Here is a 13,567-nt window from a genome sequence, read left to right on the forward strand (position 1 = left end):
CTGTGCTTTTTAAAGAAAAATGTGTGTGTGTGTGTTTGTGTGTATGAGTGTGTGTATGTGCCAATGCACTTGGGTGGAGGACAGAGGATTATCTCTAGTTTCAGTCTTCACCTTCCCCCTTGTTTGTGGCAGGGCCCTTGTTGTTTACCATTGTCAATACCAGGTATCCACTTTCCATCATGTTATAGGAGAGCTGGGATTACAGACACTATTGTATGTAGCTTTATGTACTGTCTGGGAATCCAAATTCAAGTTGTCATACTTGCATAGCAAACACTTAAGCCACTGAGCCATCTGCCAAGCTTGATCACATACAGAACTATGCTGGTAAATAATTAAAACCCAACTCACCAGAAAATAATTCCCAGATTTGCAACACTACTCCCACTATAGGCAATTTCAAGCAATCAAGGTGATGCCCCTTGACATGCAGCTAGAAATAAATTTATACAAGTGGCTCTGACACCAACCAGAACAGTTAACATCTCATTCTTTTTCTATCTTCTTATTTCCTTTTCACCTTCTTCCCTCACTTTTGCTGCCCTGGGAGAGTACTCCACATAGATGATGGTTTATGACATATAACTTATACTCTTTTTTCTGTAGTACTTGAGCTAAAATGGGAAGCTTTTAATGAGTCCTTTCACATTATGTGTATATCACTGACCTCAATTATTTTCTCATTGAAAACATTTTCATGTTCAAAAAAATTGACCAAAGGTGCATAGAAAGATCTCTTGTAGGATAAAGGGCAAATAGCATGATTTTTTTGACATTGTTAAAACTTAATTGACAATGGGGACCTGTGAATCACAAGGGATAAAGTCATTGCTAAGAAGAAAATTTATATCAAATGCTAACTTTTAAACTTGAATCTGTCTTCCTGCTGATTTTAATATTGCTTTATTAAGAAGTTTATTAGTAGAATGTTCCTCTTACTACTTAATGGAATAAAGATTGAATGAAGACTTTATGGTGGGTTTCTTCCATTTTAAATATCAGGGAAACAGAAGTGTCCAAACAAAGGATTTAACGAAGTATAACAGCTAATGAAATTGAAGAAAATTAGGAAATTTAATGATGTTTTTAGGAGTGTTTATTATCACCACCTTACCAAGATCTACTTTACAAGTGAGTGAGTCCAATCTTCAGCTACTGTGGGTGCTGGCTACCCATCTTGAACACTGCTTTGATTCCTGAAAAGTGTTTTCAGTGGTTATTTTCACCCCATAGAAGTAAAGGCTCGTGACTGACATCCATGGAGTATAAGTGGTCATCTCTCTTTCCCTAATGTACACACAAATCTGTGGTAAAGTTCATATTTTTTAGTGTTCTTCCTTGGATCAGGCCAAAGGTAAAATCCAGCCCAAGAAAACGTTTGCATCATTGCTTAGCTTTCTCTGCCAATTGCACCCTGCTTCCCTCATTTCTCTTGAGACCACTCCCTCAAGAATTCCTGTCTTAAGTTCTGCTCCCAGGAAACCTAACTTATGTTGGATTATATTATGAATACTATTCTCTTAAAACCACAATCAAATTATTGATACAGATTAGGAGCAAGGTAGCCATAGCAGTCAACTTTAGGTGCTAAGATAAACCACCAGACCAGGCACAGTCAATGGGACGAAGGGTTTAATTGAAGCTTACAGAGAGAGAAGTTTCTTAATGGCGGAAGAAGGTGCCCCCCACTTTCATAGGTCTATGCACAGAGAAAAGCCAAAAACAACCATCAGCACAAGAAAGCACACTCCAGGAATTCCATAATGGCAGATCTCCAGCACTCTGCATGCCTTTAGACTGAATTCATTGTCTGCCCCCAGTGACACCTCTTCCAGCCAGGTAGCTGGAAGTCTAAATTACAAGCTTTAATAAATTCTGGAATCAACTGGGGGACATCCATTAAAACCATCAAATTCACCCCCTTCCCCCCAATAGATTCCTAACCACCTCACATTGTATATTGTATTCAGTCCAAATTCAAAAGACACCACATTCTACCAACTTAAGATTGCCCCAAAGTCCTAAATCTCATCTGAGATTTAATATTGTCTCTTAAGTGTGAGTACTGTAAAACCAAAACAAGTTATATACTTTCAAAATATAAAGGCACAGAGTAAACATTTTCAACTGCTATAAGGCCTAGCAAGGAGAGACTGGAACAATACAAATTCAATAACCATCAAGCAAACACCAAACATTTGCAGTTCAAGTCAGATATCATAGCCAGTAGATTGACAGTCTCTGGATTTTCCAATTCCATCCCTACAGCTGAGCTAAATAGCCAGGAAAAACTTCCATTCTGAGACAACAGTGCTCCATGATAGCCCTTGCACAGTCCAGTTGTGCAGACCATAGCCATAATCTTAATTATGGGACATCCATTCAAACCATTACAGTAGCTTTCTCCTGGTAGGTAGTTAGCTAGGTACTGGCCCATGGAAATATGGATATCACCTTGTCTTCCCTGGCACAATTAGAACTCAAGTCTGATTCAGTCTCATCCAAGATGGCTGCAGGTAACTCCAGTATCAGCTACCTACTACTTTCTCAACTCTTTCCATGATCAGTATTGAAGAAGGATAGAATAAAGCTAGTTTGTTTTTTTTTTTTTAAAGGCAGTTTCAGCTAGGGGTTGAGGCTCAAGGAGAATCATGAGGTGCCACCTTGCATGCCACCACAAAAATGGAACTCATGTCTGATTGAGACTGATCTACAGTGCACTTTGCTGCCTAGTCTAGCATGTTGACTAGACAGACAGCTCTGGATGGGCTGGCACAAGGATCCACCCTTAATCTACCAACCAATCAGGTCTTCCTCATGCATATAAAGGCTCCTGTCTTCTTCCTGTCATAAAATTTGCCTGCTCTGCTTAGCTCTGCTTGCCCTGCCTACCTCTATTCGTTCATTTGAGCCACAAGGATATATATGAGTCTGGCTTCTCCCTTGGTTTGGATGGCTTTTCTATTTGTCTCTGCTTTGTAGTTTGTGGTAACTTCTCTCTGATTACATGCATGATTTTCCTCAGGTTTCTGAATCTACCACGTGTAGGTTTTTCCCAAGTTTCTCTACACAAGCTCTTAGATTCAGTTTGCCACGTGCCTGCAGCTTTACTCCAATCTCTCTTTATAAGACTCAGTTTCTCTCAAGTCCATGTATTTGCAGCTTTACTGTAATTTCTCTTTAAAAGTGTCAATTTATATTTAGTCCATGTTTTTGCACCTTTACTTTAATTTTTCTTTAAAAGCCTCCGTTTTTCATAAGTCCACATGCTTGCAGCTCTACTCCACTTTTGTTTCTTCCCCAAAACATCAATTTCTCTTAAATGAACCTTATAAACTATGCAGTGTTTCCACTCGAGTGCATGTTTCCTAAACCCCACAATTTGTGATTTTCCCCTCAATCAACTTAACAATTCATAATTTATCCTTCTTAAGTCCATCATTACTAATTCTTTGTTAAAGAAAGGACAGAACCCAAAACGGGGTTCACACATTGGGGACCCCCTCCTGAACCCCAAAATTCTGCATCAGTATCTGTGGGCTGGCCCTTCCTGAATCAGCCTTTTGAGTCTGCCAACCAATCAGGTCCCTCCCTTACACACCTGAGCCCAGTGTGATGTTCATTCTAATTGGATTTTTGATTCATTCAAATGGACCTGAACTATGTGTGTAAACTCTCTTACCCTTCTCTGCCTCTTCTCTCTTTCCTTATGTAAGGTGATCTTCACTATCTCTCTTCTCCTTTAAGGGGGAGAATTTATTTTCTTGAGAGCTTTCCTGCTTTGCTTTTCCTTGTAACTCTCTTTAAAATGAGCCTCATAATTCATAATTTGTCTTCCTTTGAGTCTGTGTTCTCACTTCCTTGTTAACATAGATAAAATCCTAAAACTTAAGAACTGCTGATGTGGGTGTTCTAATCCTACAGAGTTCTTTCACGCATCACTATAGTGTCTTGATAAAGCATCTAGAGTAGCTTGATGAATGAATGTACTCATGTCAGTCTTTAAGGTAGAATCTTATGCTTCAAGGTTTCAACCTACATTCAAGAATGGAAGTCGTTTGATGGTATGGTCTGACACTAAAAGCTGACTAAGCTGTCTTATGTCTTCTTTTCTTTTGTCCTCTAGCTCTTGTTATTAAATTAAGGTCACATTAACAATTGTTATTAGGACTTTCTAGTCTATGGTAATAATGATGAACATTTTGACTGCTTTTATAGTTGGGCCAGAATTTGGTGATAAAGATATCAACATTCCAAACTAATGGATGAGGGAACAGGTACAGAGGCTGACAAGGAAATGCAAGTCATCTAGCTATTCAGTAAAATCCAGAAATTTGACAACAATGTTGTGTGACACAGTCCTTGGAGAATACCAGCTATTGCTGTCTTTATCCCATACAGCTGGGAGTGCACACAGGAGACTCTCTAGATTGGGGTTGTTGATCTTCCATGGAAGGAGAGGTGCCAGGGAAAGGTACTCAGATCCTCACCTGAGATCTCAGAGAGACTGTGCCAACTACTTGTAATGATGCACAAGGGCTTGTGGTCTCAGGGGGCGCTAGAGTATATGAGTGTGGAAGATCCAGGGACCATGAGCACCACCAATCCAGCAGTGAATAGGTTGTAAGCAATGTTAGGATGAAACCTTCCAATGTGGTGGCTTTGGAGTCTCTATGCTCCTATAAGTAATCCTCATGCACACTCTGTCAGAAAGCCTGCTAAATTCATTGGTTCACCAAGTTAAACTTTGGTGGAATCAGCCTTTAGTTTGTCAAGAGTGCAATGTCGGAAGGAGAAAGTGCTCTTCCCCCACTGCTTCTACTCAGAAAAGAGTTCATGCATCAGCAATGAACACTTCCTTAGGTATTTTCCTTTATCTGTCTTCTAAATCCTAGCAGAGCCTGGGAGATTGCTCAGTCAGTAAAGTGCTTTCCTTGCAAACCCGAGGACCTGAGTTTGATCCTCTTAAAAAAAAAAAGGCTGGTGGCCCAATATTGTAATCCCAGAATCTGGGATGTAGACACAAAAGGATTCCTGGAGCACACTGGCCATCCAGTTTACTTAATTAGTACCATCCAGGAAAGTGAAAGACCCTGTCATCAAAAAAATGATGAATGACACTTGAGGTTGTCTTCTGGCCTCCACATGCACCTGCATATATAAAAACATGTACATGCACACATATGCACAAAATCTAAGCTAGAAGGAGGTGTACCTTGTGCAGGTGATGTTGAGTTTAGCTATTTCCTGACATTGTTATTGTTATTACTATTATTATTATCATCATCATCATCATCATCATTATTAGGAGGAGGAGGAGGAGTGGTTTTGAGACAGAATTTCACTCTGTAACCTAGACTGACATAACATTCACTGTACCCAGGCTCGCCTTGAACTCACAATAATCCTCCTACTTTGGCCTCCTGAGTACTATGATTACAGGTTTGAGCCACCACACCTGGCTCCCTGACCCTCCTGACCTTGAGGAAGTCAATCCAACCAAAGACAGAGAACACTATGGACAATGCTGAGAAAGTGTTTGCTCACAAATTAGAACAGACTGGGAGAACTAGGACAGGGAAGAAACTAAGTGAAGCCACAGGAAAAGGGCAAATGCCATCCTTGTTAGCAACATGGTGGCTAAGTTGAGCCCTGAGGTAGAACTATGACAACAGTAGTGATGTAAAGGACAGTTGAGAAGCCAACAGCCTGAGGTTACAAAATAATAGTTTCAAACCAAAACCAAATACAGACTAAGTAAGGAGAGGCTTTACTCAAAGGAATTATTGCAATGAATAGGATAGGGGAGCCACTTTGACCATAAGTTTACAAGTATCTCAAGGATTAGGCTAAAGAAATTTCCTTTTATAGGGAGCGATAAACAAAGCTAGAACAAAAGCATAATCAGATTTAGTGGCACACATCTGTAATCCCAGCACTTTAGAGGTGAAAGCAGGAGAATCAGGAGTTCAAGGCCATCCTTGGCTACATAGGAAGTTGGAGGCAGCCTGGGCTTCATGAGATCCTGACTCAAGGAAAAAAAAAAAAAGAAAAAGGAAAAGAAAGAAAGGAGTCAGGTGGAGCAGTAGAGTGAGCAGGAGTGGAATGATCAGACAGAATGGACATTTTACTCTGAGGTCAGCTGTTGTCAGGACCCAGGCACCTGACACTCATCCATAGCAACCTCTTTGATGTTCCTGCCTCGTGCTTCTCTTCCCTGCAGGCCCAGGTCCACACCACTGCCAGAGTGCATCTTCCCATTGAATTGCCATCATACCTACTACACAAACAGAAGCCCTTGACAGTTCTCCACTGCCCACAAATGAGCATTTCATTTCCCATCTCAATGCTGAAGACTGTCCACCAGTTCGTCCAGTCTGGCATAGAACTCATTCACTGTAGCCCACCCTGCCTTGAACTTACAATAATCCTCCTGCCTTGGCTTCCCAAGTGCTGTGATTACTAGTGCTGCTTTCATGCCTCCCTACACCAGCTCCATCCCTCTGCCTACCTACGCATGTCTGACTGTATGATAAAGTTGCCTGCCAAGAAGACATTGCTTTCCTTACTCATCCTTCTTCCTCTTGTTGAACTTTAAAATCCTATTACTTACTTAGATGTGGCCCCAAAGCTATAAACCATAATATTGGGGTGGAGAGATGGCTTAGTGGTTAAGGCACTTGCTGACAAAACCAAAGGATGCAAGTTTGATTCACCAGTACCCACATAAAGCCAGATGCACAAGGTGATACATGCATCTGGCATTTGTTTGCGATGGCTAAAGGTCCTGGTGTGCTCTCTGTCTTTCAAATAAATAAATGACCCATAATATATATATATTCACACTACATGATTTATCCATTTTGTTTGTATTTTCATAGTATTTGGTTTGTTTTTGATAGCCTGTCTGGGTTTCTAATGCAACAGGTTGCATTTTATTTGTCTTTTTAAAATTTTCATGCATATATATTACATTTTGATCATACATACCCCAGTCCCACTGTACTCCCTCTTCTTCTCATCCCTTAGCAGGGGCTGTGTCACGGAAGAGCATAACCGCCCTTCCCTAGAAACTTTCAACTGTCATTAGATCATCAGGGAAGGAGAGAGCCTGCCTCCACCCTCCCCTATCTATGACAGAAAGTTTGCTGGTCCCATCATGTGCAAGTATGGTGCTGGTCACCACATCTCATGTGAGTTCATGAGTGCAATGACCTTGTTATGTACAGATGTCCGAGTTCCACAGCACTCCACCCAATCTTCCAGTGCTTAACATACTCCACTTATCTTCCATGATATTCCCTGAGACCTGGAGAGAATGGCACATATGTCCAGTTTAGGGTCCAAAACTCATTAATTATTTATGTTTAGCAATTAACTGGTTATGATTCTCTGCATTAACCACCTCCCACTGCTAACTTTATTTTACTTTCTACTTTGTTATTTGTGAGGTAGGGTATTTCTTTATCCCACGCTGACCTGGAATTCCCTATGTAGTTGCAGGGGGGCCTTGAACCCACAGTGGTCCATCCTTCTACCTCTGCCTCACAAAGTGCTGGGATTAAAGGCGTGTGCCACCACGCCCAGCAAGCTTTTATGATCAGGACTGAGAGTAGGACGGATCTGTGGATATAAAGATAAACATTTAGGAGGCAGTTTGACAACACACCTGTTTAGCAATACAGCAATAGAAGGTCTTCCTTAAGGCCTACATTCTCCTCAGCCATGGGCTTTTGACCTGGTTTGCAGTACCAGACATGACTTTCCTTCCATGGAGTAGGCTGTTGCTTATCCCATTGCCTTCATGCCACTGTTGTACCAGAGGGTACATCTTGCCTGGCTACTGGCAAAGAAGTCATCAACAGTATCACCCAGCCATTAGTCCTTCATTCTGCAATGATAATATGCATTTTTAGTGATGTGTAGATACATTTGTCTCTATTGCAATGTTTGATTTTCTTGAAAGCAAGTGTGTATCTTAGTGATATGTGACACATGCAAAGCAATTAGATTAAATACTTTGTAATGGCCTAAATTTATGTAAATGTTTTTGTTATATATTTAGAGCTAAAACAACAAATGCACCTTGCAAAAGTACCCCAACACTCAAGAATGCCTCTAAGCCCTCTGGTAAAAGCAAGCAAATATATATTTTTTTAATGCTGCTTAAGTATATATAGAATGGAAAGTCTACAAATGTTCATGGCTGATTTGATTTGATAAAAGAGGATACTTTCTGCTTCAATAGAAAAATCTTTATAGTGTTAATTGAGTAAACCTCTTACTCCTCAAATCATTATACATTATGCTGTCTGAACATGCACACACACACACACGCATGCACACACGCTGAATTCTATTGAGTACTTTTGGTAACTGTGGGAGAAAATGATATCCTGTCAAAATGCTTTACTGTTAAACTATAAAACAATCCTTATTGAAGTCAGTCCCAGAGCATTGCCCACTTTCAGCTTGGAACTTAGATTATATTTCAGAAACGGAAACTGGAAGTTGTGTTGACATAAAGGATATGTCATTTGAAAAAAATCCTTGCATTAGCTGGGCTCTTCTGGGAAGTGACTTGTGCTTAGATTTTAGAGGCAAGTGTCTGTCTTTGCAGGAAAATATGCATTTATGTGATGTCATAAAGTCCTTAGACAGTAAGTAGCTGAGGACACCTTAAAGTAATATTTTTTAAAGAATCAGTACAGAAGAAAGAAACAATGAATATGTTATGGTCTCAAAAAGACCAAGATAGCAAATAAAACAAACCTCATGTATCTTGAACAATAAAAAAATCAGTTTATAGAGTTTAATTTGATATAGTGAAGAAGTTGCATGCTTAGTGATTCATTGATTTGTATATTGCTTATATAAAAATGTTGATCTCATAGAAATAGAATAGAGAGGTGGTTACCAGAGACTCAGGGGCTTAAATGGGTGGAGGAAGGAAAGATGTTGGGCAAAGGGTGCAATGTTTGGGTTAGACTAGAGGAATAATTATTTTTTAAATTATTTTGGTGGTTTCTCAAGGTAGGGTCTCACTCTAGCCTAGGCTGACCTGGAATTCCCTATGTAGTCTCAGAGTGGCCTCCAATGCATTTCATTCCTCCTACCCCCGGCCTCCCGAGTGCTGGGATTACAGGCGTGTGCCACCACATCTGGCTAGGAATAAGTTTTAAGTAGCCTAGTATACTGCATGGTGACTATAGTATTTATAATAATAATGCATTATGCATTTCAAAATTGCTAAATTAGGTTTGTTAACATTATCAGTACCAAAAATAAATGAATGGAGAATATGTTAACTTGATTCTTTCTATAACATGTACATAGATCAAAGCATTAAATTCTACTCCAATACTTACCTGGCAGGGGAGATACCATGATCACGAAGGTGGTTTTCCCAGGGCGAGGCTTATCCATTGCACTCCGGATGTGCTGACCCCTGCGATTTCCCCAAATGCGGGAAACTCGACTGCATAATTTGTGATAGTGGGGGACTGCGTTCACGCTTTCCCCTGTGGGAAAGAAAATTCTACTCCATAAACATATCCATTTATTATTTGATGATCAGAATAAGTAATAAAATTTAAATCATTCTTTTAATATTTTGGAACATATCATTTCAGGGGATTTTGTCCCTATGCAAATATATACTTCAAAAACAACAGCAATTGGAGCCAGAGAGATGGTTTAGCAATTAAGGGGCTTTCTAGAGAACCCTAAGGACTTGAGTTCAATTCCTTAGTACCCATGTAAGCCAGATGAACAAGGTTGCATATGGGTCTGGAGTTTGATGGCAGTGGCTTGAGGCCCTGGCATGGCCATTCTCTATCTGCCTCTCCCCGACCTCAAATAAGTAAATAAAAAAAATAACAGTTATGTTATAACTGTTTTTTGTTTGCTGGTTTAATCTTGTTTGTTTCCCTTAAATCAGTAGCTTTCCACCCTGTGCACAAATTAGAATCCCTGGAGAGTTTGAAGAGCATGAAGAGAAGGTGGTTTATGGATACATGAATCGTCTTGTTTGCACCAGCCTTTGTGAATTTTGACTGCACACTGGAATCCTCTGGGGGAGGTTTTGCATTCTTCCCAGACCATACTTAGACCTATCATATCAGAATCCTTGTGTGGTAAGAGCCCCAACATTTTTTTCAAAGATCCATGTGCCCAAAGTTGAGAATATCTCCCTTAGAGTCTGGATTTTTTTTAATGTTTCGTGGGATTAGAACACACACACTTCACAAACCTATACTTAGGTCGTAAAATTCACTTGATACCATTCTAAGGTTTAGCTGTATATACCTGGGAAAGTTGTCATGTGATTGTTCTTTGGGTTTACTTTGATTCATCATTAAGTTCACATTCCTGAAATTCCAAGAGAAGTTAAAGAATGTTAGCAGCGAATGCATACAGAGGGTAAACCTGACCTACTGTGCATATAGTATGATCCTTACATTAGTTATTTTATTTATTATTATGACTAATGCCTGACAAGAAGCAGCTTAAGGAAAGTTTTATTCTGGCTTACAGTTCAAAGAGGAAACATTCCATCATGGCAGGTGAGGCATGGTGACAGGAAGGGGAGGCAGGCTGGTCACTCTGCATCCATAATTAGGAAGTGGAGGGCAAACAGGATGTGGATCCTAGCTATCAAACCTAAAGGCCCAATCCCAGCAATCCTTCACCTCCAAGAAAGCACCACCTCTGAAAAACTTCACAAACCTTCCAGAACAGCACCACGAGTTGGAGACTGGGTATTCAAACACACATGCTTATGAGGAACATCTCACATTCAAACCACAATGACTAAATTTAGTAAATTATTTGAGGCTATTTATTGGTCAAGAGCACTGGCTTGGATCTGGGAGACACATCCCATGGTCCTTGCTGCCAATCACACACGTAAAAGACCAGGAATTGAATCTCTAAGTAAGTGCTTTATTCAGAGAGGCAGCAAACTGAGAAGAGAAAGGACTAATACGAAAATATCTGTCTTATTTGTTCTTTGTCTCATTAGCATTTTACAAGGAACCAGAAAAGGGCAGTAAATCCACTCAAAGTTTAGTCTTATCATGCTTGCCAAGTGGGTCTTCAAAGTTGTTTTACCCTTCTGGCTATGTGGCTTAAAAATGATTCACAGGTTTTAAGGTCTTTTACCTTTGTAGAAGGGATCAATTTCACTTTTTCCTCATTATAATCTGTTTGTGTAGCAGAAAAGGGTTCTCATCAAGGCCATTGAGTTCTGATTTCTTCCTGGGTCTCCGTATGGATGACATCTAAGCTAAGGATTAAGACAGAACAAATAAATCATTAGCAGTGTATACATACAGTGATGTTTTCAAGATATATATGCAGATCCCTCCCTATAGATTGGAGTAAAAGTGTACTTTTACAATACAGAATATAAGGTAACCCTACCATTGTGGCCCTTTCAGATACATATTAGATTGCCTAAGCCTATCATCCTGTGATCCAGGCTGCTCTTCTGAGTCTGGAAGGCCTAACCTCTAAAGAAGGGAACATATTTGATGTTCAAACTCCCAAACAAATCCAACGTTATTTATAGCTACAATGGGGAATCACTAGTTTAGAGCAGAGCTTCTCATGTGGGGTTATCTGGGTGAGAACTGGGAGCATAGGAGAAATGCCACTTCTTAGACCCTATATCCGCTTGCAAAATCAGCGCAGTGACAGATGACCTGTGTTCGAACAAGTCCTCTGAGTTATACTAATGCTCAGATTTGAGAGCTACTGGTTTAGAGAGTACTAGCAACATGTTCATTTAGTTTGCTCTCTTTTTTATGAGCATAAAGCCTTGAATTCATCAACATTCCCCATTTCATGTCACATGATCATATCTATTGCTTCTCTTATAATTATTATTTTATTTCATTTCTTTTAACCCCATGTAATATTTTCAACCAGCTTATAATAGAGGCACACTCACAATCCATTTTTAGAAATACTTTTATCCATCTGTTTATTTATGTATTTATTTATTTATTTGAAAGCCAAGACACCTTGTGCACCTGGCTTTACATGGGTACTTAGGAGTCAAACCCTCTGGTCATTTGGCTTTGCAGGCAAGCACCTTAACCACTGAACAATTTTTTCCAGCCCAACAATCCTTTTATTTCTGGACTAGAAAAACTGAAGATGAAAAAAGATCATTTCTAAAGTGAGTTCTTCTTACTCCTGAATCTTTGGTCCTATCATCCTCTCTCCACCTTCAAGAATGATCAAAGATGAGCATGCATGTAGTTTAGTGGTATGATATGAACTTAGTGTGTTTAGGGCCTTGGGTTCTATCCTCTGTAAACAGGGTATACATTAGTGAATATACAGATGCCCTGAATCAGACCAAAGCCTTCAGCTATACCAACACTTCTGAGACTTAGCTGACATCACTCAAAAGCACAGGACTCTGGAATGCAGGAGCAAAGGCTACTTGCTTAGGGATAGCTGATGGTAAAGGACCACTGTGTAGCTGTTGAATGAAGCACTATAGTCGCTGGCATGATAGGGATACCAAGGGAATGGTGTGAGGAGGTTAGCATCAGATTCAACTCTACCTTAGTTCAGGGTAGCTGCTGTCTGGACAGCCTTAGGCCCTTGGGCTCCAGGAAAAACAGTGTTATATGCTGAGAGGTTTTCTTTTCTTATTACTACAGTTATTAGAGTTAGAGCTTGAGCCCTAATAGTATCCCTCAACATGTTAACTTTGTTCACCCATCCCCAATGAAGCAATTACACCAATAAGTAACAAAGAAAAGCAGAAAAAATAAATTCATTCAACATGGTTACATTGGGAAGAAGCATAGTAGTCCAATGACACTCCCACCAAGTCCCCAAGTCCATCTTCAGAGTTCTGACATTAGGTTTCTGTTTAAATAGAAGGCATGAGGTATGCCTAGCTAAGCAGTCTCAATCTCTACTCTAGTTTGTGCTGCAAGGCCTCAGGTCTTTCCTGAAATGAGTTATTCTTATGGCTCTCACCAGGCTTTGGAACTTTTCTTTTTCCAGCATGAGATTGCTGGGAAAATTCCAATTTCTTGGGGTTCATTGTTTCAATAGTCTGGTCACCAAAGGAAGGGGTACAAGTATCTCTTTAGAATATCTCTCTTCATGACAGGATGGTAACAATATTTCTAGGAAAAGTCTTTTGAGAACATGCCTGTGAGAGTTGTGACACATTCCAGGATAATGGTGTTCTTCTAGGCAGGGGGTGTTAGGAGCTGAGTATAAATATGGCCTTATCAGCTGTCATATATAGAATATGTATAGTGAAATATCTGAAGAGTGCTACTCAGGGGCATTGGTTTCCTTGGTCAAGGAATCTTGAAATCTGCTAGTATATCTCTGATTCTACCTTTGCATTTAAAAGACTGTGATTATAATAGTTTTGATGTTTACTTATCAGCACAATATTCATGCATTGTGTTTTGGTAAAGAACAATATTCCTGAAGTTAGAATTTTAAAATGTGTGAGTTTCTAATAATAAACTTGAAGGGGAACAAGTCTTGATAATAACTTATTAAAGTTAACTTCTTTTTAGGCATA

The 13,567-nt window shown here is 39.8% G+C and overlaps 1 non-coding gene across 1 annotated transcript; it reads left to right on the top strand.

Moving 5' to 3' along the window:
• The first annotated feature begins 9,360 nt into the window (after positions 1-9,360).
• On the top strand, positions 9,361-9,524 carry LOC123456909. The gene has a single exon (XR_006634774.1). It is a non-coding gene; the product is annotated as a U1 spliceosomal RNA (small nuclear RNA).
• The last annotated feature ends 4,043 nt before the right edge of the window (positions 9,525-13,567 follow it).

The sequence above is a fragment of the Jaculus jaculus genome, chromosome X (genome assembly GCF_020740685.1).
Source record: "Jaculus jaculus isolate mJacJac1 chromosome X, mJacJac1.mat.Y.cur, whole genome shotgun sequence".
NCBI lineage: Eukaryota > Metazoa > Chordata > Mammalia > Rodentia > Dipodidae > Jaculus > Jaculus jaculus.